Consider the following 22689-nt stretch of genomic DNA (forward strand, 5'->3'; position numbering starts at 1 on the left):
AAGGGTGCTTCTAGAACAGTCCCCAAAGTACAAAGTTGCAGAATGTCCAGTCTGGAAGGAACCTTATAACTAGCTCTGTCCCTCACTAAGGATAGAGTAACGGAAGCCCAGAGAGGAGAAGCCACTTGCCCAAAGTCACAGAGGAGGTGGAGACAGAGTCAGAGTAAGGCCCCGGCCCTCTTGGTGACCCTTTGCTCTCTCCTTTGAGAATTCATGTCTGCGTGCAAGTGCCAGACCAGAATTCAACATCCTTATTGAGTCAGAATTGTAGCTCTCACTTAGGGAGCATGAACTATGCACCAAGCATTAGGCTAAGTGCTTCTTTTATACACCTCATCTCATTCTCACCAAGTACTCTATGAGCTGAAAACCATTTTAAAGATGAAGAAACCGAGCTGATGGTATGCTAGAGCCGGTTGGGCCTGGCTCTCGAGAGCCGAATGTATGTGTCTCTTCCTAATTCTGTGTTCAGTGATTTCATGTTGCTAGCTGACATCGGACACAGTGGATGTATTTACACCACAGAAACTGGCAAATGCTACAAATTGAGGCTTTTCTCCATGTCCTGCACCCTCCACCACAGGAGACCCAATGTACCAGCACACCCCCCGGGCTTCCTATCAGCTAAGCAGCTTGCTCAAGGACACGCAGCAGGGATGTGAGTGAGCTGCGACTGACCCACAGGTGTCTGACTTCAAAGCCTGAGCCTTCACCATCACCCTATACTGCGAGTCACCAAAGCCAGGTTTTCGGGGACTCGTTCTGCTGAGACTGGAGGCAGTGGTGTAGAGAAAGCAGCTTCTTTGGGTCTGATACCTGGGATGGTGGCAGAGTGGGAGCTACCCATATCCAGAGGGACCACACCTGGTTGCTGGAGAAGGACACCGCCACACCGTTTCCCAGACCTCAGTCCGCTCCAACACTCAACAACAACTTCTTGCTGTTTTTAGGTGTTCCAATCACACTTGCAACTCAGGGCCTTTGTTACTGTTCCCACAGTCTTGAATGCTTTTCCACAGGTAAACACAGAGCTTGCTCCCTCACCTCCTTCTTGTCTGGGCTCTTCCTTGACCAACCCAACTAAAATAGCACTGCAACGGTTTCTGTTCACTTTCCCTAGTTTATGTTCATAGCACTTACCACTGCCTGTCTTCATAGCCCACATGCCTTTCCGTCTTTCTCTCCTGCGGAATGTAAGCTCCGTGAAGGTTAGGACTGCGTTGTGCTTACACTGTAGCTTCAGAGTGTGGAATAGGGCAGGATTGGGTGGATAAAGTAATACATCTCAGCTGTTATTCTACTCTCCATGCTGCCTTTTTAGATATGCCTTAGGCGGTCCACTCCTAGCTTAGCTCTTCACTTGTAAAGGCAAAGGGCTTGGCTCTCTGGCCTCATGGGATCTTCAAAGTCTACAACCACCTTCTGTCTCCCCTAGAGCTTCTTCTTTTGCATTCCCACTTCTCCACCCCCCCCCAACAAAATAGGCCAAAGTCACATCTATCAATGCTGATTTGCTGACAAATAATTATTAAACTTTTTTTTTTTTTAAGAAAAAGTTGGAGGGGAGAGGCAGAGGGAGAGGGGAGAGGGAATCTTAAGCAGGCTCTGAACTGGGCAGGGAGCCTGATAGGGGGCTTGATGTCAAGACCCTGAGATCATGACCTGAGCCAAAGTCAAGAGTCGGATGCTTAACTGACTGAGCCACTCAAGCACCCCAATTATTAAATATTTTTAAAAGGAACTTTTTAAAAAAGATTTTATTTATTTACTTGAGAGAGAGAGCACACGTGCATGAGCAAGGGTAGGAGCAGAGGGAGAGAGAGAGGGACATGCAGAATCCCCGCTGACTGCTGAGCTCGATGCGGGGCTCAATCCCAGGGATCCCGAGATCATGACCTTCGCCAAAGTCAGACATCCAACTGACTGAGCCACGCAGGGGCCCCGAAAGGAACTTTCAATTCCAAGAACTAACTACATTTCCATCTTAGAAGGTAAATGTGGCCATGCCGTTGAAACCGACTAAGAGGACGGTGAGGGCTGAACGAGTATGACCTTTGAGAAGGAAATGTGAAGGGATTCAGGTCACAGCCCACAGTGGGAGTGGCCGCAGGGACCCTGGGCTGAGTGCCTATTCACTCATTCTGACCTTCAGGGTCATACTGAGGCTGTTTCTCGCATTTCCCTGGTCCTGTCTGGCAGTAAATACATAATCACTCTCACACACGTACACACACACCCCTTCCTTTCTTATTTCAAAAACTTTACATGCTTATTGTAGAAATTTTAGAACATATGGACAGGGTAAAAGAACAGTTAAAAATTACTTGTAGGGGCGCCTGGGTGGCACAGCGGTTAAGCGTCTGCCTTCGGCTCAGGGCGTGATCCCGGCGTTCTGGGATCGAGCCCCACATCAGGCTCCTCCGCTGGGAGCCTGCTTCTTCCTCTCCCACTCCCCCTGCTTGTGTTCCCTCTCTCGCTGGTTGTCTCTCTGTCAAATAAATAAATAAATAAAATCTTTAAAAAAATAAAAAATAAAAAATAAAATAAAAAAATAAAAATTACTTGTAATCTCACCTTGGAGATAAGAGTTGTAAATATTTTGGTGAGTTATTTGTTACCAGTCTTTTTTTCCTACTGATTAACATGTATGTATTTTCTGACCTACATTTTTAAAACCTTCATACATCATGGACATCTTTCTGTGTGATTAATATGTTTATACCCAGTCACTTTTACTAGGATTTAGTTGTATGCAGGTAATTTATTTCACCCATCCCTGACCGTTGGGCACTTAAGTTGTTTCCAACTCTAGATTATTAATACTGAGATAGAATTTCTCGTTAGTATGTCTTGGACAAATAGTGATTATTCTCAGAGTCATTAATGTTAATTACTGCAAACTCAATCTATGGACTGAATGCTTGTGCCTCACCCCCCACCCCCACGCAGGTGTCTAAAGCCTTAATCCCCAATGTGATGGTATTAGGAAGTGGGGCCTTTGGAGATAATTAGGTTTAGATAAGGTCATGAGGGTGGAGCCCCATGATGGCATTAGCGTCCTTATAAGGAGATAAAGGGACCAGAGCTTACGCTCTCCACCATGTGAAGATACAGTGAGAAAACAGCCATCCATCAACCACTATCAGAGCCCTCACCAAGAACCCCAACATGCTGGCATGCGGCCCCCAGAACTATGAGAAATAAATGTCTGTTATTTAAGCCACCCGGCCTCTGGCATTGTTATAGTCGCTATCTCACTGAGTCTTCCACAAATACTTACTAGAATGGTGTCTATATGGCAACCATGACTTTACCTCTGGACCTTTGCATATTCTGTTCCCTCTCCTTGGATAACCCTTTCCAGGCTTCATCCCCTGATTATCATAGGTTCTTCCTGCTGCCCTAAATCATACATTTCCTTACATTTTAATGTTTAGAAAGATGATGACTCTAACAGCCAGTGTGGGTTTGTGATGGTAGTGAGTTGTGGACATAATTCCTTTTCACCCTTTAAAACATAGCCCAGTGCAGGCAGTAATTCCTGAGTTACTGTAACCCTTGGGCTACTCTCTCCTTGCACTCCCCACACTGCATGACACTTGCCGCTCTTTTGTCTCCCTCTGTACGAGGGAGAACCTTCCTGAGAACAGCAAACATGTATTTTTTGTTCCTATATACCCAGCTCCCAGCAAGCTCAGTAGCCTGGGCTCTAGGACAGGTGCTGAGGGCAAGGGATAGGTGGGGAGCAGGTCTCTGGTTGTCTCCTTCCTCCCCAGTGAACAGGTAAATGGAGTTACTTCCTCATTCCAGGCCATGGGGAGCTCTGTCACAGAGCCCTTGGTGGGTGGGTCGGAGCATTTCACCTGCTGGTCCTTTGAGATTAATGTCTTGAGATTAATTTCAGACCTTGGTGGGTATATTTATTTGCTCTGAGTGAGGGTGGGGAGAAAGCTTAGCAGGCGGAAGTTTTGGTAATCCGTGCCCACACGGCTCTAGAGAGGTTCCAAGAAACCAGTTACCTGCCTCACAATTGTTTTCAGGGTGCCTCACAGTGACATTCAAGACTCAGGGGAAATGCTTGAATTTCAACTTTACAAAAGGGCCTGCTGGAGATATCACCTTTCCCCACTGGCCCCGCCGCCCCGCCCTGGTATAGTGACTGTGAATGTAGTTGGCCATTTGAGCTTTTCAGTGTTCCCTCCTCCCAGCTTCTCCCCCGCCCCCACTCCCTTCTGGGTCTTTCTCTTTGTTCTGAGTTCATCTTCCCTTATCTGCCTCTGCAGGACTTTTTGTCTTGTTTTTTTTTTGTTTGTTTGTTTTGTTTTGTTTTTTTGCTTAGCTCTAGTTACAGAAAGAATATGGTACCTGTTGCATGGGAATACACACCACACAAAGCTGGGAGATGGACGATTGTCCCTCTCCAGCTGGGAAGGTGGGTGAAGGCTTGAAGCAGGAGGTGGCTGATGCCTGAAGGATAGGTAGGATTCAAATAGTTGAAGAAGTGGTAGAGGAAGGGGAGAAGTCATCCCAAGCTCAGGCAGGAGTAAGTCATGATCAGGAAGGGGAGGACTGAGACTGAAGCAAACATTTATGTGTTATGTTCATAAACTGCCCTCAATATGCTGCCCGCTTGCTTGTGTGGGTAAACCAGAAGCCCCCCCAGGCCCCTGGTTCTCCAGCTCATGTGTTGGTGTGAGCTCTCCTCACCTTACCCCCATGACAACCCAGCCTCCAAACTCAGTACCTCTCCAAATTCAAACTCGAAGAACCCATGATCATAAAACGGTTGGAATCCAATTTGGAGTTCCCTGCATGTTTTGTAGAAGAGATGGGGGGAATGGGCTTATCTTGTACGCTTCAGCACAAATAACTGGAAAAATCCATTAGATGTTTGTATTTCTCCCCCTCCCCCCGCCAAACTCCCGAGCCACACGGTGGTGTGGAGGAGTGTTGCTCCCTCCTTCCCTCAGTCTCACTCTTATTGGCCCTTTTTATCTCCTGGGTTCTTCCCTGTGAACGTGACCTTTCTCCCTCTTCACCAGCCAACTCTTATCACCCAACTTATATACCACCAATACATCATGTTAGTCGACAGGGCCCCCTAGTTTCTTAATCTAAACCCTCCTGGAAGGAGGTTTATTTGGTTCTATTTTCCAAACAAATGTAATGCCTTCCCCAAGAGAAATTCTGTGGCTGATCTAGTCCCCCTCTTGTTACACGTGTATTTTCTCGGTGGAACTCCCACAACCACCCTTCTATTACCTTCATGGTATAGATTGGACAACTGAAAATAAGAGAAGCAAATTGGTTTGCCCAAAGTCAAAGATGAGACCTGAACGCTGTCACTTTTTTAACAATGTCTAACAGCCACCTCTTATACAGGGAATGTGAGGAGGGTGGCTGATGGGCGTAGGGCTAGACATAAAGCTTGGAACCTGTGTTCGGCTCAGGGCTGCCATAAAAAAAAATTCCACAACAGGGTGGCTTCAAACAATAGAAATGTATTCTCTCATAGTTTTGGAGGCTAGGAGTCCAAAATCAGGGCATTAGTGAGGTTCTTTCTGGAGGGTTCCTCCGGGATCCTGCCTTCTGAGGGAGTATCTGCTTCACGCCTCTCTCCTAGCTGCTGGCGGTAGCTGACGATCCTTGGCATGTAGATGCGGGGCTCCGAGCTCTGTCCTCTGTCCTCGTTTTCACATGGCATTCTCTGAGTGCCTCTGTGTCTTCACGTGGTCTTGTTATAAGGACACCGGTCCTTGGATTTAGAGCCCAGCCTAATCCATGACGAACTCATTTTAACTAACTACATCTTATTTCCAAACAAGGTCACATTCTGAGGTTCCAGGAGGATAGGGAGTTTTGATGAGAAACCATTCAACCCAGTAGAGGACCAGTTCATAAGGGTCCTAGGAAGTAACGCTGGCAAATGTAGACTGTGGGCAAGGAATAATCCTGAAGGGTTTGTGAGGAGGAAGATGGCAGGGTCCAGCCGAAATCCCTCCCCTCGAATCTGACTGGCTCCATGTGATTTCCTGATCCCCGCGGCTCCTTGGGCCTTGGCTGCTTTTTTCAGGAATTAAACTGGGTGGGCTTCCGCCAGCAGGTGAGCCCCTTCCGAGAGTGGCAGCCTTTTCTTTCCCTTGGAGACTCTGCACTTCCGGAAGTGCTTTGCGCTTGCCTCCGCGGTGCCTCGGGCTAATCAGTATGCCGCTGGAAACTATTTACAGCCTGATGCAGTAGTCACAACAAATCTGCTCCCGCTGGGAGTTGAAAAGACTGAACCGGGTGCCAGTTCCTTTTTGGTAAGTGCGGTGTTTTCCCCCTCCTGTCATTTGCACCCGGCCCCTTGGATCCCTTGGACTTCAGGCCCAGAGTCCTTTTCCTGAGTTGTCCCTGATGCTGGAAGAGCTGCCAAGGGCTAGTCAGGGCACCTTTGAAAAGAAAAGCTTTCTGAGGACAGGGGCCAGGGGCTAAGGCAGGGCAGGGGGGCCGAGCAGGAGGGGTTGAGAGGCCTGGCGGATCTGCAGGCTCAGAGAATACAGCAGGCCAGCTGGAAGCCCTTGGAAAAGCCTTGGGCGGGCTACCTCTTTACTGCCCCGCTCTGACCCCGCCCCACAAACACTGGCTGTTTGGATGCGCCTTGAAGCTGGGAGAGCACGAGAACTTTGGGCCCTGCTCTAGTGGCAGAAGCCACAGGCTCCATCTGCCTTTGTGGCTCTGGCAAACCCTCAACCGGCCTACCAGGGAGCGGGCTTGGGAGAGACACAGTTGGCCTCGGGCTTCCATTTACTTTGAGCAGGGATCCTCAAGCAGCAAGCTCGGTTTCTCCCCACCGGGCCTAACCGTGTCTTCAGATTGTGTCTGGGGCTGTAGGTTGGGCGAGGAAGCGAGCGTGGTGACAAGGGGAGATTTCGGATCCCCGAATCAGAGGCTTTCTGTCCTCTGCTCTGGCTAGCTGTGGGATCTCAGGCCAGCTGCTCTGAGCCTACAGAGTGGGGAAGGCCTGCCCGCAGCGGGCTTCAGAGGCACGAAAGGGAGGAATTAGGTAAAAGCGCTTTGCAGGCTGGAGGGTGTGCAGGGGGGAGTATAGCAGAGAACGTGCGGCCCTCTCTCTGGTCCGCAGTGACAGCTTACGTTTACGGAGGGCGCAACGTGCGCTGAGGTTCCTCCGAACACGTCCCGTGGATTGTTTTATGTAATCCAGGGGCCGAGGCGTTAGTACTGTTACTATCATCTCTCGTACACGTGAGGAAACCGTGGCTGAGAGAAGTTCGATCACTGGCTGAAGGCCAAAAAGCTACGGAGTTGTGAGGACTCCATTCGGACTGGGGCCTGCAGGCTCGAGCCCCAGTCCACGCTGCCTCTCTCGATGTAGTCGGAATTGTTAAACCTGCCGTTATGGGGACCTCGTCTTGACAAAGCCTGAAGGTCCGTGGCCCCTCACCCGCACGGCAGCCTCGTGCTGTAAGATCCTCACCTGCACCTGGCGAGTGAGGAGTTGGTGCGCGTCGGTTCCCTCCACGTACTGGGCACCTAGGCTTCCGTTCGAGGCACGGGGGGACACAGCAGTGAACAAGACGAGGGGGTTCTTGGCTTCCCCGAACTTATATTTTAGCGCCAGGGAGCCGGGCAGTGAAGTACGTAAGGAAAATAATTTCAAATCACGGTGAGGGTGATGAGAATAAAACCGAGTGAAGTGGCGGAGAGAAGGGAGGCCAGGGAAGGCCTCTCTGGGGGCATTAGAGCTGAGACCAGAAGCGTGAGGTGAGGCCTCTGAGGGAAATGTGTGAGGAGCAGCTCGCTCGGGTGGGGGAACTGTGAGGGGTCTTGAGGAATAGAGAGGGGCGGGAGGAGCTGGAGGAGGGGAGCCCAGCAAGTGAGAGGAAGTGTGGAGCAGGGCCATGGCAGGGGGAGGCAGTGGCCGTGGTAGACGGTGAGGTGACTCTTATAAGAGGCAGTGAGGGTCAGGGACCCTCTCTCCCTCACACCAACTCCTCAGAGCAACTGTGCTCCCGCATCGTCAGCCGTGCTCTCAGAGAGGGCTGATGACCGAGGAAAGGCCCAGGCCTGGGCAGGGCAGGATGGGCTGGTGGGCAGCGTCCTTGGTGGGCGGGCTCCAGCTTGGAGTTGGTGGAACCCTCTCCATTTTGCTGCAGGGCAAACAGGGGGCAGACCTGAGGGCCTAAGTGTACCCTTCACACACACACACAGGCTAGTCAGCCTAGTCCCACACATCCAGGAATTGGCACGGCTGGCAGTCACCCCGTGACTAGACCCAGCCGGCTGCTGGAGTGGGAGCAAGACCTTCCCAGGAAGGCAGAGCCGCTTCTTCTGCCCACCTTCTCACACTCTCCCGTAGGGAGTGTCGATCGTAATTAATAACTTCCTCTGGGGATTTTGTAGGAGCTCTGCTGTCTACGGAGAATGGCTGGTATATATTCTGAAGAGCCTAATAAGTTTCCCCCCCATCCTTGAGAGGAAGGAGATGCTTTGTGTGATGGATCAGAATGAAATCATAAACTTTGGACCTGGAAGACACTCTGGAGACAATTGTGCCCAACACTCTCACTGATAACAAGAGACGAAGGCTCTGGAATTCTTTAATTCAGCGTCATGAAAAATAGTCGGCAAAAGCCTTTCTGGGGAAAAAATAAAAACCAATCAACTATACTTTTCCTGACTTAGCAAACAGAATAAATGGATTCTTCTATTGAACAGAGGCAGGCCGCAGATGAGAGCGGGGCTTCTGGTGTCCAGGAAGCAGGTGGTTCCCACAGGCAGTACTTAAGAGCTAGATGTTCTTGGGCAAGTCACCTCATGTCTGATTCCTCAGTTTCCTGGTCTGTAAAAGGCAGACAATAATGGACACTCACCTGAAGGGGTTTTGATGTGAACCAAATAAAATAACCTCGTATATATAAAGTGCTCGTCACACGGTGAGGATCCAATAAAAGACCACTGCTAGTACCACGTGGGGTACAGACACCGAAGACGCAGATCAGCAGTGAGGCAGAGCAGGTAAAAATGCTCGGCAATGGCAAGCTGGCCACAAATGGCGCTGTTGCTCTCTTGAGCTCAAGAGTAACATCCCTCAGAGTGGGTTTTTTTTAATTCCTCCCCAAAAGTTTATCTTATCATTTGCCTCTTTTTCCTGAAAGGCAATCTCTGGTGTTGTTTTGTTTTGTTTTTTTAAGATTTTATTTACTTATTTGACAGAGAGAGAGAAAGAGAGAGAGAGCAAAAGCAGGGGGATGGGCAGGCAGAGGGAGAGGGAGAAGCAGGCTCCCCGCTGAGCAAGGAGCCCTATGCAGGCCTGGATCCCAGGACCCTGGGATCATGACCTGCCGAAGGCAGACGCTTAACCCACTGACCCACCCAGGTGCCCCCTGAAAGGCAATTTCTAAGAGAAAAATCTTCCCTATTCAGTGAGACTTCCAGCATGTGAACTAGAATTTTACCACAGAGTTTTGACTATTTTGCTAGAGGCCTTACACACCTGCCAGTGTGTAAGGCTAGACACTGTTGCCATGAGAGGTGGGTTGGAGAAAGGTACCCAGACTCCCCCAGAGGTTATAAAACCCCATCCTTTGTCCCATCTCAACTCAACCCCAGGGCCACACGGAAGATTTGTAAGATGAGAGCTCATCTTACCCCACAGGCACCATGCTATGATTTCAGGTGAACTCATCACTAGACGGTGATGTTTATTATTAGTCATTTCCCTCCTGGCTTGGAGGGAGACTTCAGGCATGTGGAAAGCACCAGAAGCCCCATGCCCAGGAGCCACTGACTCACAAGCTCTGAGAACTGACCATTCATGGTGACTCGGCATTGACTCGTCCCTTTGGTGGGCTCTGCAGGAGCCTGGCTGGGCCTTACCCGTCCTGTTCCTTTCCCCTCTGCTGAATGCAATCCTCATGTTAGGAAGCATCTTTTGGAAAATGAAATTAGAAGAGTAAGAGAATATTTTTTTAAAAGATTTTATTTATTTATTTGCTGGGGAGAGAGAGAGCACACAGGCAGGGGGAGCTGCAGGCAGAGGGAGAAGCAGTCTCCCCGCTGAGCAAGGGGCCTGATGCAGGACTCGATCCCAGGACCCTGGGATCATGACCTGAGCTGAAGGCAGATGCTTAACCAACTGAGCCACCCAGGCATCCCAAGAGAAAAGAATTAAGAGCCCTTTCCAAGAAGGAATTTAGCTAGGAGAACTGAATCCCATCTAATATCCTGGGTTAAAAAGAACCAGCTATGAACTACAAATGCAGTTGACTTTGGCCCTGAGATCTGTACGGAAAACTAGAAAAAGAAATAGTCATGAATCAGCAGCACCAGCAATGTTTGCTTGTGAGCTCTTTTAGTCATGTGTGTGAATACATAATTCTGTCCTGGGGTCCTATAGAGTTTGCTTCGTGCCCCAAGGTGTGGAATTTGGAAAAATGCCAGCCCTGGCAGTTCTTCTGCTTTGGGAAATAAAGCAAAGGAAACTTCCATGAGAGTGCTGTTTCTTGGAGAACCGTTACTCACCTGAGCCCTGGGTTCAGATGGAGGTTCAGAGCAAGTCTGCAAGGGCTCGTGGGGCATCTGAGCCCAGGAGCTGCTCAGTCGGTACCAAGGCCCGGAGCCAAGGATGTCCACAGGGCCCAGGGAGAGGGCACTTGGCGGGCGGGGGCGGGGGGGGGCTTTGGACTTTGAGTAGTCATTTACTCATTCATCTTCTTTTTACTGAGCACCTGCTGGGCACCAGGCACTGTTCTAAGCATGGTGAAACAAGAAGGGCAAGGTTTCTGTTGTCGTGGAATTCAGATACAGACAACACACAGGCAAGCAAATGCATTAAGAAGTTTATTTTGAAGATGGCAAGTGCTAGGAAGAGAGTAAAGCAGGGCGATGTGTTCGAAAGCGAGTGGGGGTGTTGTTAGACCACGTTAGATCTGAAGCACCAGCCTTGGGAAGACCGGGGGAGCCTGATGGAGGCCATGGAATCACCAACACAAAGGCTCCGGGTGGGGACGGCTGTGGCTCCTTCAAGGCACGTAACAATGGCCAGTGTCACTGGAGCCTTGTGAATTTGTGGCTCCTTTCAGATTTATACCTGGCGTGCTATCACCCCAGTGTCCACTCAGAGAGCCATCTCCTGGAGGCAGGGTCAGGAGTGTCTCGACCTGCTTTTTGGAGACAAGCAGAAATGATTGATGAGAGGACGAATCCTTCCCTCCTCTTCACCTCCACATCTAACCCACCATCAAGTCTGTGGCTCATGCTCCCTGTTTTCTCCTAGGAAGTCCACTTTTCTTTGTATCCACCACCGTCACCCTGGTTCAAACCACCAGCATCTCTCCCCATGTCTACCAGCAAAGCCTCTAAACTGGTTCCGCATGTGTGGTCTTGCCCATCCCTGGTTCACTCTCCACACTGTGGTCAGCATGATCTTTTAAAACCTCAGATCTAGGGGTACCTGACTGGCTCGGTCAGGGGAGCATGTGACTCTTGATCTTGGGGTCATGAGTTCAGGCCCCACAACGGGTATGGAGATTACTTGAAAATAAAAGCTTTAAAACAAACTAAAACCTCAGATCTAATCATGTCCCATACACCTCCTCCGTACTTTTCCATGACTCCCCATTGCTGTCAGGATTAGGACCCAAATCCCTACAAGGACATGCAAGACTGTATCTGCATAGAACCCTTGTTTCTTCTCTCGCTTCATTTCCAACCATTTGTGGCTCCACTTTGTGCTCTGGCCACATAGGCTTTCTTCCAGTTCCTCTAATATGCTGTACTAGTTTTGGCCTCAGGGCCTTTGCACAAGCCTCAATGGCTCTTAACCTCTTCTCCTTCCATGCACCCTGGCCTCAGCTACTCAGGCCTCAGCATATCTGTTACTTCAGCAGGGACGTCTTCCTTGCTGTTCAACACTGTGATACGGCAGAGAGTCTTTGGTTACATGCTCCCAGTAGCATGTCATATTTATTGTATTAGCTCTCAACACATTTCTATTTATTTGTGATGCCTCTTCCCTGCGCTAGGCCATAAGGTGCAGGAGGGCGGGAACCCATTCTGCCTGGTCCATGACTGTGTCCTCAGCACTTCGAAAGTGTCCGGAGCACAGTGGACACTTGATACGTATTTGTTGCAGCAATGAATGAATGAGTGCTCACAAAGACCTGGACTCTTAAATGTTCCACTTGAATATGCTACTTGCTTTCAACAAAATGAAATAACAGGAGGCCGTCTGTATTTTCTGTTCCATTTCTCTACCCTATAGAGATGGTGATTGATATCTGGAGTTCAAGAATAAGCATAGTGAGCAAGAATTCTGGCAGATGAACAACCTGCTTAGGAAGCCTGTTCTTGCCTTCGACTATCAGAACAGTGTTATTTTCTTTGGCCCGAAGGTGTCTAAGACCGTGTGTACTCAGGGAAGCGGTGTAGACCCGCAGTGTGGAGCCGGGGCCAGGGGTGAGACTCAAATAATAATCAAGTGGAAGAGGGTTGTGTGAAGCCTGGTGGGGGACATTGCCTTTCTCAGCGGCTGAGGAATTGGAACGTTCCCCCTTGTGTCAATGTGGAAGTGAATGAATTAAGTTCCGTTTTATGCCGTGCCTGGAAAAATACCAACGCTGCGCTCGCATAGTTTCTGCAAGCAAACCCCAAATGCCACTCAGTCTCAGCTCTAGGAGAGACTGTTACAGGGGAAAAGAGTCAACATTCATAGACTATGGGAAATACCACTGAAGTGGAAAAGATTAGAGCCGTGGATTTTTACCTTTTTGAGGTTATGTACCCCTTTGAAAATCTGACAGAAGCAATGGACCCTTGCTCCCTTCATGCCTCTTGACCCTCTGCAAAATATTTTTCCATACAACATCCTCTCATCCATGGAGACCCAGGGAGGGCCATAGCCTCGGGTGAAAAGTTCCAGTTAGTGGGTCTGGTTGGAAATTGAACAGAAATAAGCTAGTAAGAGATGACATGGAAGCACAAGTTAGACAAGGTTTGGTTTAAGGAATAAAAGAGAAGCACCCTGCAATTAGGTTTTTGTATTTCTGGAGTTCTTTGCTTTTTAGAACAAGTTGATTGGCACGGGGCGACCACGTGCACCAGAGTGAAATAAGGCAGACCTCTAGGGGTTGGGGGGAAGCCACGCTGAGTATTTCCCCAGATTTAGCCAACCACGGTGATCCATCCACTAAAATCCACCAGGAGGCTAGGATTTTAGTCTGTCACGTTCACCACTGGTCCCCAGTGTCCAGCTCAGTGCTTGGCATGGAGTAGGCGCTCAGTAAATAATTGTTGAATGGCTGACTCAGTCTGTCCTGGGTTGCCCCACTTCACTCTGTCTTCCTCTCTTTCGTTTTGTTCTGGAGTTATCAGATTTTAGTTTTTTATTTATTCAAGAAATATTTGTTGAGATTGGTGGTGTGGTGGCACGTGATAGCTGAATCCAAAGTTGATGTAAATTCTACAATTACACTAAAACCTTGGGTGGAAAAGAAAAGCAGTATTCGTTTTAACCTTCTGGTGGGCATTCATTGTCCTCTAGGCATAGAACGACATGAGATTGAACAGCTCCTGCTCTGGGCTTCAGTACCCCTAACTTGACGTCTCAGTTCTGCTGCTCGGGAATGGCGAAAGCCTCAGTTTCTTCAACTGTAAAATGGGGTGTGAGAATTACGTAAGGTTATGCAGTTAGAGCGCTTAGCACAATTCTTGACACACGCCTACCTGCTGTTTTAATAAATGTCAGGCCTTTTTGTTCTTATCTGGCTCCCCTGCCATACAGTTCGTTGGTTCCTTTAGGGTCCTCTCCCTTTTCTGAGCCCACCATTCTGAACCCAGAAACTGTTGCTTACTATACAATAGGTCATGTGCGGCCTCTAAAAAGTCCCAGAAATATTCAATCATGGCTATATTTAAGGGTTGAGGACATGACTAATTTCTTCCTTCCTATTTTTCCATATTTCTAATTTCAATTAATAAGCATGTATCACTTCATAATTTAAAAAGGACCGAATAAGAAAAAAATATTGTAATAAAAATGTGTTTATGCCACCTGGCTAAGTTCAGAGGTAGGAAACAAGAACATTTCATTGTGTCCGGTCTGTAGAATCAATTCCAGGAAATTGGGAGGACTCAGTTTGTCCATTACATGGCCCAAATAAAAAGGCCCAAACACAGGTGCCGAGAAAGGAAGGCTGCCTCCCTGAGCGGGCATGGATGTGCTGTTCTGTTTGGTAGATGTGGGGTTAGGAACGGGGACTCCTGGCTTCATCTCCCAGCTCTCCCTCTGCCCAGCTCCACGTGCAGCTTTGGGAAAATTTCAGCCCCAGTTCTCTCATCAGTAAAGTGGGAGAGACCAATGGAGAGACTTGTCCTTACAGATCGTTGTGGGAATGAATATCGAGTACTTCGCAAGTCAGGGTAAGTCTTCCACGCATTCTTGTTTTCTTTCTGTTTCTCCACTAGCATCGGGGACATCCTCATCCTTTACATTATACGTGTGTGTGTTTTGCTCATGCGCATGTATATAAAAGTATATATAAATGCCTGCACTTTGGTGTCGAATCATCATCTCAGCCTGACCGTGGCCGAACTAGAACTCTTGATTTCTCAAACCCCTCCCGCCAGCTGCTCCTCCCTTAGTCTTCTGCATGTCATCTTCTTCTCCTTCGTTATCTTCATTTCTGTCTCCATCTTTGTTTCCTTCTTCTTCCGACCCTTTCAACATGTCCTCACTCTTCTTAGCTCACAGGCCGACAGGAGCACACAAGGGCCGAAGTTGCAGACTCCTGCCTTTCGCGTGCTCACCACGACTCTCCTCTCCAGCTCATCTGCGCTTGCCGTCGGGCCTGCTCTCTGCTCCTGCCTCAGTGGTGCTCTTGCTGTCCTTGAGCACCCTGACCGGATTCTGCTCAGGACTCTTGCACTCCTGTCCCTTTGCCCCTGATGCTGTCCCCTCAGGTCGGGTATGGGCTCACTTCCTTCCTTTGCATCTCTGCTGGCAGATGCCTCCTTTCGAGAAGCCTCTCTGAGCTGCCTTTCAGAGTACTCGCCCCCCCATGCCCCCCCCCACCAGGCACATTCTGTCCCTCGCCCCAGCTGTACTTCTTCTGGTACTTACTATACATTTACTTGCCTGTCAGTTTGGCTGCCCTTGTGTATAATCTTCGGTCCGTTCAACACTCTGTCTCCCCGACACCCAGAAAAGAATGGGGCGCTTAGCGGTCATTCAAAAATATTTGTTGCATATATTAACAAATGTAAGAACAATTCTGCCTATAGCTCGTTTTCAACCCCTGCAATACCACTCATCTGCAACAAGGCGGCCCTCTTTATAAATTTTCAGCCCTGTTGGCTGCGTCCGATAAGGGCGCCAAGCTGCGCTCTGAGTGACAGTGAGGACGGTGAGAACCCACTTCTCTGGGCAGTCGGGGCTGCAGGACGAATCCAAGTCTGAACGTGGGCATGGGGAGGAGCAGGAGGAGGTGGGGGAGCAAAGCCAGGCTTTGCAGTGAGGGGAACTGTCCAGCTCTCAGGAAACTGATGTCATTGGAGCATCCCTGGATGATAAATGTCGGTGGAGCCCATGCCTGATATCTCTTGAGGAGGGAGAGAAGCAGCTCTTAGAGCCAGAGGAAGAGCGTTGAGATAAATTGTCCTTCCCAGGAACACACAGCCAAGACAGCCCGCAAACCACTTAGTGCAGGCATTGAAGGGATGGTGCTTATCGGGCCCAGATGGGACATGGTGGGAAAATCGGTATTTCTGGAGCCACTGAATAGAACATGGCGACTCCCAGCCCCAGGCACAAATCTCCCAGAATCTCCTTCTAAGGGCTTTGGGGTTGGCAAGCTAGAGAGTGCATCTGGACCAGTCAGTTTACCCTTCTCCCACCCTACATTCCCACCCTGCCTTGCTCCCATCCAGAAGCCTTAGGAGAAGTGGGCTTGGATCAGCATCACTGTAAAAGAGAGTCTAAGCCCCTTCCTGGGACATTGCAGGAGGCTACTCAGGGGGTGTGCTACAGGGGGCATCCTGTGGGGATCTCCAGGAGAACTTAATACCGTGCACCTTCGAGTCTGGCTCAGGGTCAGATGGTGAGCCTGGGATCGGTCAGTGAGCCTGGCTGTACCCTTACACACCAGGCAGGTACTGGACGAATCCTGGCCCAGGAGCCAGGACTGGGGGTGAAGATACAGAGGAATCTCTTCCTTAGATGCCCCTTAGGATAGAAACTGGGAGGCACAGGACAGGGGAACCTGTGTACCGTCCAGATTGGGAATTTTATGTCCAAGATCACAAGCCTAGCTCTTGATTTTAGAAAATAAAGACAGCCGTATGACGTGAGAAGAAATGCAATGGTAGTATAAATCAAAGTGGCCATCACAGCCAGTCCTCAGGAGTCCAAGGCAGGAGGTCAGATGGTCTGGGCTCTGTCGATGGATCTGCTGTGTGACCTTGGACTAGTCACTTGACCTTTCTGGGCTTCGGTATTTTCACATATACAATGGTCATCATACATCTTGATGTTGCCATCTCATGAGTTATTGGAATCAAACAAGATAATAAAGTCTTTGTAAAGTTAGAAGGGCTTTAGTATGTATAACTTGACCCCTAACCAAGTTGTATAAAGCAGTAGACCAATAGGAGCAATAAACACCCAATGAGCTTGAACCGGGTGCCCGCTACCGTGCCCCGTGTTCACATGCATGTTTCACATGGGCCTCACTGTGGAGAGACTGGCACTGTTATCATTTCCATGAACAGATGAGGTCATAAGACACAAAGAAGTTAAATAACTCGTCCCAGGTCACACAGAGTCAGGGTGGACCAGAGTCTGAATTCAAGCAGTTTGTCTCCAGAGGATGCCCTGGGAGCTTGCACTGGGACCTTGAGGGCCTGTAGCCCAGATCTCCAAGCTCCCAAACCCATCCCCCACCCCCCGCCCTTGGCTTCCTCGGGGAAGATAACCACAAGTCTGTCCAGTGAAAACAGACCCATCACTATCTCTTCCCTGCAGAACGGTCAATCCCTGCCAACCGCAGAGAGACGGCAGGGCCTTCACACAACCTGATGTTTACCCCCTCCAAGAGCCAAGGGTTCCAGTGGGGATGGTGGAGCCCTGCCAGTCCTGAGAAGGAGGGGGAGATGCCAGGGAGTGGGGCCCCTCTGATTTCTGCAGAGTGGGCACGTGTGGGGGAACTTCCTGGTCCAGGATGGGTCTCCCTCACTGCACAGTGAGTGGGTCTTGCAGAAACATTGCCCCCCTGCCTCTGCTTTCTCAAGGAAATCTCTGAAGGACAGGCTGGCGCTTTCCATGCCTTCCTCCGGAAGAAGGGCAGGAAAGGCAGGCAGCGTCCCCCTCCCTGGGCCCCTCCTTGAGGACAGCGTGGCCAGGCAGGCGGCCCAGGGCCCTTTGCTGAGCTTGCCTGATGTTACTCCATTCACTGGAGTCTACGGAGTTGGGCCAACAGAGAGTGTCAGACAAGGGCTGCTGGGTTTCCCTCTCTGAGGATCCTTCAGGAGCCTTTTCGGATGGCCTGGAACAGTGAAAGGACATGAAAACAGGTACAAGAGGAGTTGTTGAAAGAACCAAGTCCTTAGCCCGGACAAGAGAAGACCCGGGAAGTGTGGGCACTGTCAAATATCTAAAGGGCTGCCCTGAGGCAGGCTAGTTGAGGGTAGCCTCGGTGGGGTGGAGGAAGGAGTGGCGGGGAAGAGCGCAAGGAAACACGCAGACATCTCCGCAGAAGGGAAAAGAACCGCCTTGGGGGCAGTGAGCTCTCCCTCACTGCAGGGGTTCAGGCAGAGGCAGGAGACCCTCTTGGCAGGGCCCTTGCCAAGTGGGGGTGTGCTCCTGGGAAGGGAGAGAACTCAGGGATCATGAAGGCCTGCCCAGCCCTCTGTGACCCTATAGCCCTGTGAAGAGAGAGAGGAGGACATGGGATGGAAATGGCCTGGCATCTTCCATGTAGGCGTGCCTCATGCTGGCCTTTCCCACCTTCACCCTGAACCTCAGCTCTCCCACCTGTTCTGTCTTGGCCTTAGTGCCCTGCGACCCCAGGTCTCACTATTACTTTTTCTTCCTACAGTAACTACTGGCCCTGCACCCTGCCCTTCTGTGCCCTGCTCGTTGCTGGGTGACGCTACTGGATAATGGGCCAGGTGACTCATTCTGGGGCTTTCTCAAGTGACATGATGCCACTGCTTGGGTACAAAGCTCTTTTCCCTGGAGACGTGGTTCTCAAGCTTTAGTGGGCATCAGAACGAGCCGCAGGTCTATAGAACAACGACAACAAAGCATAGACTACTGGGTCCTACCAGAGTTCCTCTTTCAGTAAGTCTGTGGTGGTGTCCAAGAATTTGCATAGTAACAAGTTCCCAGGTATTGCTGGGCTGTAGGACCAGGAACTGAACTTTGAGAACCACTGCTCTAGAAGACCTCTAAGGCCTATGACCACAGGTACAAGGCTATGGCTTCAGACAAACCCATGTTGGAATTCCACCATTTATGAGCTGTGTGACCATTGGTAATTTACCTAACATCTCTGTGCTTCTGTTGCCTGTTCTGGATACTGGTGACGGTACTACTTTCAGAGTGTTGTTGTGAGGATCGAAGATGGTGGTTTATGTAAATAGCTTAGTGGCTGGGATATGCTAAGTAGGCAAATGCTCAGTAAATGTTAGCGATTCTTATCAGAATAAGATGATGGCTCTTTCAGACACTTCACGCCTACCTCGTAGGACAGGGTGTTGGAGCAAAGGCACACGTCCTCCTCCCATTGTGCCCCCGGTGTAGGGCCAATCCCATTGTTATTCCTTACCATCTGCTCCATGCTGGAAGGATGGGGATTCATTATCAGTAAGGCCATCCTTCAAATCTTGGTTTTGTGTCAGGGGTCAGCCACACATTCTGAATGACTGGCTTTCAGTGTGACTCTGCAGGGCCCTGCCTGATAGAAACCAGACTGTGTGTAGGACACAGGGATGGGGTCATCTGAGTTCTCTTGTCATGTTTCTGCTGGAGCCCCAAGGCCCCCATTGTCTCGTCACTCAGATCCTGTGGTCTCTGGCCTGATAGTTATAATGATAGAAGTGCAGGCTTAAGTCTCCTGCTGCAGGGTCTCAAAATTAAGAGAGCAAATCTAGGGGTGGCTTCAGATGGACTCAGGCTGCTTTGAATGTTGCTGAAGAGGGGGACCTGCTGGGAAATACAGGCCAGGTTCCACCTTGTGGGATACCAATCCCGAAGTGGGTTCCTTGGGGTAGTAGCTTGAGAAGTGCTCTACCCAAAGGGCCCTGCTGTCAAATAAATTTAGGAGTTACTCCATTCCCAGGTGCCTGCTTAGAGCTCCAGGGTGCTCACTGGCGTATGGAAGCTTCCCAAAAGTCCTACGGTGAAGACACACGGGTAAGGCTGTTGAACATACTCAGGTTTGTTTACCATCAATTAATTTCGGGAGACTAGTTCTAGGAATTTATGGTTTTTCAGGGGCCTTCATATGTAGTACCTCACCTGATTTTCAAAATAATCCTAAGAGGTAAATATGTCCATACCCGTTTTACAAAGAGGAGGCTGAGAGGCAGAGAGGTCTACACCTTGCCCCAGGTCACAGAGGTATTTAAAATACTATCCACAGTTGCATGATCTGAGATAGGTTTTGTGCATTTGATGGAAGTTTGTAGGGACAGCAATCATTTAAACCAAACCAAACCAAAAAACAAGCAAAAAACCCCCCAAACCCCTAATTGGGCATGGCACCTCTTACTTATAAGTCCCCTCCCCTTTTTTTGAAGGTTTTATTTATTTATTTGACACACACAGAGAGAAAGAGAACACAAGCAGGTGGAGCTGCAGGCAGAGGGAGAAGGAGAAGCAGGCTCCCTGCTGGGGACTCGATCCCAAGACCCCAAGATCATGACCTGAGCTGAGGGCAGGCGCTTAACCGGCTGAGCCACCCAGGTGCCCTGTAAAGTCCCTTTTAGTGAAGTATATTTATTTTACTTTTGACCTTGGGCTCACCTTATGATTATGATGTCACTACACAGAGAGACCAAACAACACAGGTTAAGAATTTAGATTCTAGGGGTGCCTGGGTGGCTCAGTCAGTTAAGCAAGCAGCTGTCTCTGGCTCAGGTCACAATCCCAGGGTTCTGGGATCGAGTCCTGCATCGGGCTCCCTGCTCAGTAGGGAGCGTGCTTCCCCTTCTCCCTCTGCCCCTTTCCCTGCTCATGCTCTCTCTCACTATCTCTCTCTCTTTCAAATAAATAAATAAATTCTTTTAAAGAAAGCTAAGTAAGCAGTGTTTGAATCCAAGCAGTGTCACTTCCTAACTCTGTGAACTTGGGCAAGTTATTTAACTCTTCTGTGCCTGGTTCCCCCTGTGAAATGTGATTTTTATACCTGTAGCATAAGGTTCCTATGATGATTCAGTGAGATATCACATGCAGACCTCTCAGGATGGCACGTGACACAGAAGATTCACTGATGAAAGTATTAGCTATTGCTGCTGCTATTACTGTTGCTGATAATAAGAACACTGTGTAAAGTCCACGTGTCTTGAGGACCCAGGGAAAGGGGGTGTAGATTGCAGCCAGGAGGTCTAAGACTTAACTTGGCCTGCTCATTAAGCAGCTGTGCAACTTTGGACAGCTCATTTAACCTCTCTGTGTCTCACCGTGCTCTTCGGAAAATGGGATCATGCCAGCCATCTAGCTTAGTTCACAGAATGGTCCTAAGAATAACCACCTGGGTAACCAATGTGGAAGTGCTTTGACAAACATTAAACTAGGTCATGGCAAGTTCTCTGTGTCCACATCTGACCGGCGCATGCACAGGGAGGAAGGGAGCCGGCTGCGAAGAACTGCTCTGCTAGTCGTGGGCTAGGATCTGAGAAATGCCCAGAAGTGCCGAGGCTGTTTGATCAAGGGCAGCCGTTTCATGGGTCTGCACAGAAGCCAAAAGCCAGTCATTAGCAGTGCCGAGAGTTTTCCTTTGCTAAACAATGGCGCCCTCATTCTGGGATTTCCCGGGTTGTCCGTGTTGACTTTGGAATAGAGGGTGATTGTGACACACACTGTCTGGGCCGGTGCATCTCAGACATCTGTTTCCTCCCGTTTACCCTCCTCTCATGCCCTGTGTACCAGACCCACAGTGCCAGCTTCGAGCCTTACCCCAGGGGCATTCATCACAGGTACGCGCTCCTGGGCTGGGGGAAGGAGGAGGCCCTCAGGGGTGTGTGTGTGTGTGTGTGTGTGTGTGTGTGTGTGTGTGTGTGTGTGGCAATCTCCTGTGAAATCAGGATGCCTAACAAAAGTGGAATCAATTTACCTGCTGCTTTTGTTCCAAGGGAAAAGCCTCCAGAGCCCCCATTGGGGAATAATATTTAACCCACTTCGAGGGCATTTGTGTCCCTTTCATCTCTCAGTCATGAAAAGCAGTGGCATTTCCTACAGCACGAGTTTATTAGGGAGGTGCTGAGTTCCTCAACAGTGCCCAGGAAGTGTAGACCACAGCCCCTTGGGAAAGACGCTGCCTCTGAAATTGCTAACCGTAATCCCTGGTGACCAGAACTGGCCCCGAATGAAAGGGCTGATCCCACAGGGAAAATAAAATAAACAAAACCACACCACCCTCTCCCCCACCAAACCACAACCACCGAAAACAAAACAAACCAACGCAACCCAGGGAGAGTTTGAGGACGACTCTATTCCAGACCGTGTCTCTGAATCATTCGGTCACAAAACCAGAACAGAAGACAAAAATTAGAAACCATTTAACTTTCTTAAGTGCTTTGACAATAGCTATCCATGTTTCCGTGCCCATAGTTCTGTGGCAGAATTTTTTTAAACTTTTTTTATTTTGTATTTTTTTATTTTTTGCTTTGAACAGTTTTACTTCACCTCACATGAACCCCTAGCCCAACTGAGTGGGCTGGATACGCCTAAATCAGTCTTTAAGCTACCTCCAAAAATGTCTGCGGTCCCCACACCCTGCCACCTCATTGGGGTCAGAGCAGGAGATGCAACCCCTCAGAGGGTAGACGGAAGAGGGAGGAGTGAGGGCTGGCAGCATGGAGGCCCTTCAAAGGGGGGGTCAGAGGTCACCCAAAGATTACACAATTTCCACCCTTATCTGCTTCATTGAAGTAGTGGGAGGGGAGGGGGCTGGGGGAGGAGCCCCCGGGCCTGGGTTATTGAATAGAGCAAATAAATACCAGGGGTACCTGGCAACCCTGGGATCTGAGGGAGAAGCATGCCTGCTCTTCCCAACTGTGTCCTAGGCTGCTTGGGACCAGTTTGGCTGCTTTGTATAAGTCAAAAGCCTCTTTCCCCAGAGCTTATAGTTGTTCTTTAATTATTCATTCGTTCTTCCTAAAATTCAGTTTTTGCCCTAAGCTCCTTCTATGTTTGGCCGTGTTTGGGAGGCTATAGAGAAAAATAAGACATAATCCTCACTCTCCAAAAGCTCTTCTTCTAGTAGGATTTAAAAGGAAATGTCCAGTATCCAGATTGCCAGCAAGCAGGTGAATCTTGAGTCTGGCAAGGTCACCATGGATTTTTGAGAGCCTGCCCGAGATGCTATCGTGCCGTTTCCAGCTTCCCAATTCAGTTGGGTTTCTTTTCAGTGCATTCCACACAGTCCAGCGGAAGGCGCTCTAGAGAGGGGACCCGGATTTTCCTGGACA

General features: G+C 49.5%; 1 protein-coding gene and 1 non-coding gene across 3 annotated transcripts in view; both read left to right on the plus strand.

Annotated features, from left to right (window-relative positions):
* Nucleotides 1–22689, plus strand: part of NAV2 (neuron navigator 2) — a 383478-nt gene that overhangs the window by 35371 nt on the left and 325418 nt on the right. The window lies entirely within an intron of this gene.
* Nucleotides 13412–13483, plus strand: LOC121104868. The gene has a single exon (XR_005837242.1). It is a non-coding gene; the product is annotated as a small nucleolar RNA SNORD45 (small nucleolar RNA).

The sequence above is a fragment of the Ursus maritimus genome, unplaced genomic scaffold (assembly GCF_017311325.1).
Source record: "Ursus maritimus isolate PB19 unplaced genomic scaffold, ASM1731132v1 scaffold_23, whole genome shotgun sequence".
In the NCBI taxonomy this organism is placed as follows: Eukaryota; Metazoa; Chordata; class Mammalia; order Carnivora; family Ursidae; genus Ursus; species Ursus maritimus.